This window comes from Cebidichthys violaceus, unplaced genomic scaffold (genome assembly GCF_023349555.1).
Source record: "Cebidichthys violaceus isolate CVI_PGR_0920_01 unplaced genomic scaffold, fCebVio1.0.p SCAF_42, whole genome shotgun sequence".
Taxonomy (NCBI): domain Eukaryota; kingdom Metazoa; phylum Chordata; class Actinopteri; order Perciformes; family Stichaeidae; genus Cebidichthys; species Cebidichthys violaceus.
The window spans coordinates 1,706,664-1,712,619 of record NW_027176617.1 but is presented as its reverse complement, the minus strand read 5'-3'; positions in this window follow the sequence as shown (position 1 = coordinate 1,712,619).

Sequence of the window (5,956 nt, the reverse complement as noted above, 5' to 3'; positions counted from 1 at the left end):
GTCCTGTTTTCATATTGTTTTTCTGAGTCTGTCCTCAAGTACTAATCTTTGTTTTTATTTGTTTTATTTTAGGTGAATTAAGCACTTTAGTAGTGTGTGGACTGTAGGCAGAGAGACAGGAGAGAAATGCAACAGCACGCCAAGAGATAAGACTTGAACCAACCAGTCAGCATCCTACTGTGTTTCCAGGTAGACACAACCCTCGCAAGAGCCACCAAAATATCAGTGAATTATTAATTGTTGCTTTTATAGTAACAAGTATCTAATAGGCAAACAAAAAGCATTTTAAATTGAAGAAAATTGGTGGTTTCAACAGTGTTGGTGTGATGCTTGTGTTGTTTTCCCAAATGGCCATAAGAGGGCAGCACTGATCAAACAAACCGTAAATGCCTCTGATATCCCGTGTTAGGGCACCTGATTTATTGCTGAACAAGGGGTTAACAATTTTTCACCGAGAGCATTGTTTAAGAAGCATAGACACTAGCACAAATGTGCAATCAATATGTGCCCACGTTGCACCCAAACCACCAATCACCAAACTATATGAACACTGCCGCCGGCCCTCCTCGAGTGCAGGGAAAGCTTCATGTGCTACAAAGGACAAGCGGTTAACAATAGAGTCACGAGTTATTTGGCTGGAGACTGCTCAGCTCCTGGGAGATCAGACTGCATTCCTTGTCCAACCTAAATCTTGAAAGGAAGAGAAGTACTAATTAGATAGGCAGCGAGATCAAGATGTCCCACTTAACACCAAGTAAAATGTCTCACATTTAACGATGTGTCAGCTCAAAAGTTGCAAGTATCACTTTAAAGGTATTTTCCCCCTTCTTCTCTAGTTAAGCCACAGTAGTCGGAGCCACACGCAAACATTAGTCAAACCAGAGGGCCCTTTCTTAATCGACTTAATCACTGAACAATAACGGCATTAATGAGTGCAGACTCATGCTCGGCTCTTTCTAATAAGAGCAGCGAGGATTGTGAGAATGTTCAAGCTTAAGTCGAGCATGAATCGGATTGTCTGGTGGTATTTTTCTTGGCCGGCTCATCTGGTCAGATCAAGGCAACCTTGGCGAGATGAATTAGGGCAGACTTGCCTTGGCTGCAGTCTGGACCTTGTGATTGGGCCACAACGCCCGTTGGTCTCACCGAGTCACAGACGAATCCCTAACAGGAGTGGACGTCCACTTTGTGTTTGATCCACTTTTCTGCCTTGCTGAGGTGTCGGGAGAGTTTCTTTTAATCACTATCAAAACCACGATGCAAGCTTTTCCCAGGTCCTGACATTTCAGTGTTGTGTAAGAGTAATGTCCAGTGATCCACGTAGTGAAATCCTCTTTGTATGCGTCTCCCTTCACAAGGAGCAGCAACAGACCGGTGATGTAGACGCACAACAAGTGCATCAATTAGTGCAATGAATTCGAGAGAAAAAATGTATTCCTTAAATCAAATTATAATCCTTGAAGTTTGTTTACAAGGTTATTAAATGGTTTGATTCTCGACTAAAAAGGACTGACTATACGTCCATGTATTCAGTCTGAATTGATTTTAAAAAAACTATTCCTATTATTTGCACAATGATAAATGATGATAAAACTACAGCTGCTGACATGGAGCCTTGAAGGTGAGTCGAACAGTTGAACTGTGGCCTTCTTAATACACCACAGCCTGAATCATTCAGGTTAATTCAGGACAATTAAGAAACATTGTGTTCATAAAGCAAAAGCCGCCCCAAATTAATCCTTCAGGAGGATTTACACTGTAGGAGTTGAGTAACTTTCGGCTCTGAACTCTTTCGTAATCTCTCTTCTGTTGGCTTCAGATCTAATACAATAATCTAGCCTCACTCCATAGACAGACCTTTTCACCCTGTAGACCTTGACCTTTTAGGTCATCTGAACCCTGAATCTTTTGAAATCAACCCGGTTGTAACATACTGCTGCTTGTGCGTGTTGGCTCTATCTTTTTATAGCTCAGAGTTGTGTGGGTTACTATTGTTGCCTGACAGAAGTGAGGTAGTGTCTAACCTGCAGGTTAACAACACGCTGCATGCTCTGTCACTGCTGTAAAAGCCCTCAGAGTGGTACATTACATTACATTATATTACATTACATTACAGTCATTTAGCAGATGCTTTTATCCAAAGCGACTTACAATAAGTGCATTCAACATTGGTAATCAAAAGAACTACTAGTCACCAGAAGTCATAAGTACATTTCCTTTTCCAAACAAGCATCTAAGAGCATGAAGCAGAGCATAACTCAGAGCCAAAGTACAGGGCAGAAACAAGAAAAACAGTTAGTGCTATAAGTAATACGAATACAATAAGTGCAACAAGCTAGTATGAAAACAATAAGTGATAAGTGGAAGGCTCAGGGTAGCACTTCCTGAAGAGGTGGGTTTTCAGCCTGCGCCGAAAGATGGGCAGCGACTCCGCTGTCCTGACGTCAGTGGGAAGTTCATTCCACCACTGTGGGGCCAGGACAGAAAACAGCCGTGACCGGGTCGATCGGCCGCCAGGACCTCTGAGCGACGGGGCAACCAATCGCCCCGAGGCAGCAGAGCGAAGTGGTCGGGCGGGGGTGTATGGCTTGACCATGGCCTGGAGATAGGAAGGAGGTGCTCCTTTCACTGCCCTGTAGGCTAGCACCAGAGTCTTAAACTGGATGCGAGCTCTTACAGGTAGCCAGTGTAGAGAACGGAGGTTACAAAGGATCCTTTGACTGGTCATGAATGAGCCACTGAGGGAACTAGTGTAATTTCCTGACTCACTCACTGGATGTAGTGGTTGACACTTAATATATTCATGAAGCAGAATAGCAGGTTGATTAACACAGGAACACTGCCTCACGTCAGTTGACATTTATACAGCGTCTACATGGCGGTTGGAGTGCGTTGTTCAACGGGGAGGGATTCTTGCTCCAAACACAGTACTGTTTGACACAATGTCATCATTTCATCTCTCCTGAGACTATAACCAGACGTATCACAACAACATAAACCCAACACAACAGACACTATATCAACAATTCAGTCCTCCTCTCTTAGTCCCTCTGATGTTTTCCATGTAGAAAATCTGTTAAAGGGGAGGAAACTGATAAAAGAAAGAAGAGAAAGAAGATTAAATAAAGGCAAACAAGAGTGTGGTCTGGGAAAGCCATTAAGTGGCGTAAATAAACGTCCAAGTGCACAGCGGAAACAAAAGGTTGGTGGGGTCGGACGCAGCGAGTTTGTACTGTACTATGTGTAGCTCACAATTGCTGATGCGAGTATTTTTAAGTTCCCATAGATTCCCTGAGTGGCTGTCAAGTCCTGTAGCTCAGCTGGCTCTTTGGGGCGTGAGTGAATGCTCGGAGTGAGAAGTGCATGTGGAAAAACAACAGCAAGGGGAAAAGGTGGGCGTGAAGGGAACACAACAGCCGCCTGCTAACACTGGGCCCCTGTAGTCTGCCCTCAGTCATCCCCGAATATAATTCCACCCAGACTACCTTCAAATCTGTGTATATGAGAGTTTGCGCCCTTCCTTATGGTCTGGTTGTATACATTTGTACATCCAGCCACCCGTTCCACATTCACATTTTACAGTCTGACCTTGCTCAGCTGTTGTGTGTTGTCACTGGGCGGCCGTTATCCCAAAGGCCACGTTGGATACTCTGCCCATCCCAGAGTGTTGATTACTGGGTGAAAGCAACACTGCAGCAGGGCTGGTACTGTAATAGAAAGAGGGGGTGCATGTTTTTTTGCCTCGGTGGAGCTTTGATGTAAATCCCTGAGGGTAAGAGCAGGGCCGACCTGTCCGTCGGCACCTTCCTCCCCTGGCCTGGTTTGGACTGCGTAGTGGAGAGGAAACCAAGCTGAGGGAGAGGGAGCTGTAGCGGGAGATTCCCAGTACAGGATGCCGTTGTGTTGATGTTTAGATAGGACCTCCTTCTTTCATCACTGGGTGGTTAGGCTCCACAAGACTCTACTATTAGATGACCTTCTCAAATTAGATCCCCAGTCCCTTATATTTCTTAATGTATCTCATTTACATTATATTACTATTCTAGGTAAAAAAAACAACTTTGTTTACACCTGTAGGTGTGAAATGCACCTTTGCTTAAAGGTCCAGTCCTTAATTTCCCCCCCATGTAAATTACACCCTAATTCACTACTAAGTAAAGAGTTCTATTTATAGATTCAATATCAGCAGTGTATGTGCTTTTCAACTGATCATAATCCAAAATACAAGATGGTTTCACTGATATATTTCCTAACACCCTTCAAATAAACCTCTTAGCAACACCAGAACTAGAGTCAGGTTGATTCAGTTGTCGTCCAGAACAAACAATAAGTTTGGGCTTGATAGCTTGGTTCGATTGTTGTCATTTCACTTTTGGCGACATATCCTGATAATCATTTAATTTATGCAATTGGCACTCAGGACTTTAACATACTCTGCTTCCCTCATCGGTAGTCAAGTTTAGTAAACTGAAACAACTATACAATTAATCTATTTGTTACGATTGTCATAAAATTACTTAATAGTGATTGATTCATTGTTATTCAAGCTAAAATGACAAACATTATGTGGTTCCAGCTTCTCAAATGTGAGGATTTATTGCTTTTATCTGTTTTATGTCATGGTAAATTGAGCATCTTTGGGTTTTGGACTGTTGGTCTGATAAAACAAGACATTTTTAAAACGTCACCTTGAAAAGGACAATTTTCACTACGGGCGGACATTTTCACCCTTGAATTTTGTTACGTTGGATCAATAACATTGAAGTATTTTAGTGACTCTTATTGAAATCTTCTATCTATGTTATGAAAATGAATATTAGTTGCAGCTGAAGTCTGCTCAAATACTGTGTTTTTATATACAAACAAACAAAACAACAGTTAACATGGATATATACTTTCAATACACACTATCCATTTGTAAAATGTCGCCTCACATTTCAGACTGATTTGTCATGTTAACCAGTCTGAAAACCGTATTGAAACATTGCTGTTAGAAGCACAGCTGTCAACAGTTGATTCCATTTTATAGGCACCAGTGAGTCCATCAGTCAATATGTGTGACTCTAAGTAAAGAGTTAAGGATTAGTGATGTTAAGTTATGTAATGGCTGCGGGCCCTGGGAATAATGTGTAGGTTAGTGACTTATGAGAGACTCCCGCTGCATTCCCCTAGCCATTCCACAGACCTGCATGATCCATAAGCAGCAGCAGCAATGAACGCACATAGTTAGCATGAGTGACCTTCCTGTTGTTGTGCAACACTGTAAAACGTTAACGCTGAACGCATGTCTATGATAGGACTGTTTCTCTGTTTGATGCATGCAATAATGTGTATTTATATTCAGCAATTACTTTCATATATTCTGTTTAAATATCAAGACAGTGATTTCATTGAATAATGAGTCACTCGAGTGCGGGGACCAGAGATGTGAGCGATGAGGTGCTGGAAACAGAGAGCAGGTTTGTTCCTCTGAACTCCTCATTTCTTTTCCTCGTTAGGAATTTACACTTTCAGTACCTCCAGGTTTACATTTGAGTGGGTCTGTTTTTATCTGAAAAGAGACATTGGCTCAAAGACACGCATAATTGTGAATTACCTTTGGCATTTGCTGATGTCACTTTTGGTGGTCAGATGATACACTGAGGCCAGCGGGAGTTTAGGGGACCACCTTAACAATGCATTCCTCGGAGGCCCTCCTAACAGGTGATCTATCTGCAGGGCACAGTGCTCCATAATGCTCGTATTTGTGTCATAACCACAAGCCTCTGTGTGTGTCACAGTCATAGATTTAGAAAGCTCCGTCCACTGAGGTGCTGTCGCTGTGTCCCCCTGCACCTGTCTCTGCTGCCCAAAACGAATGTAGCCATCGAGCCCCCTTCCACAATAAACACATTTCTGACATTGTCATTTCACAAATTAAACTTTTATTCTTAAAATCCCCGACCCTTAAAAAGTA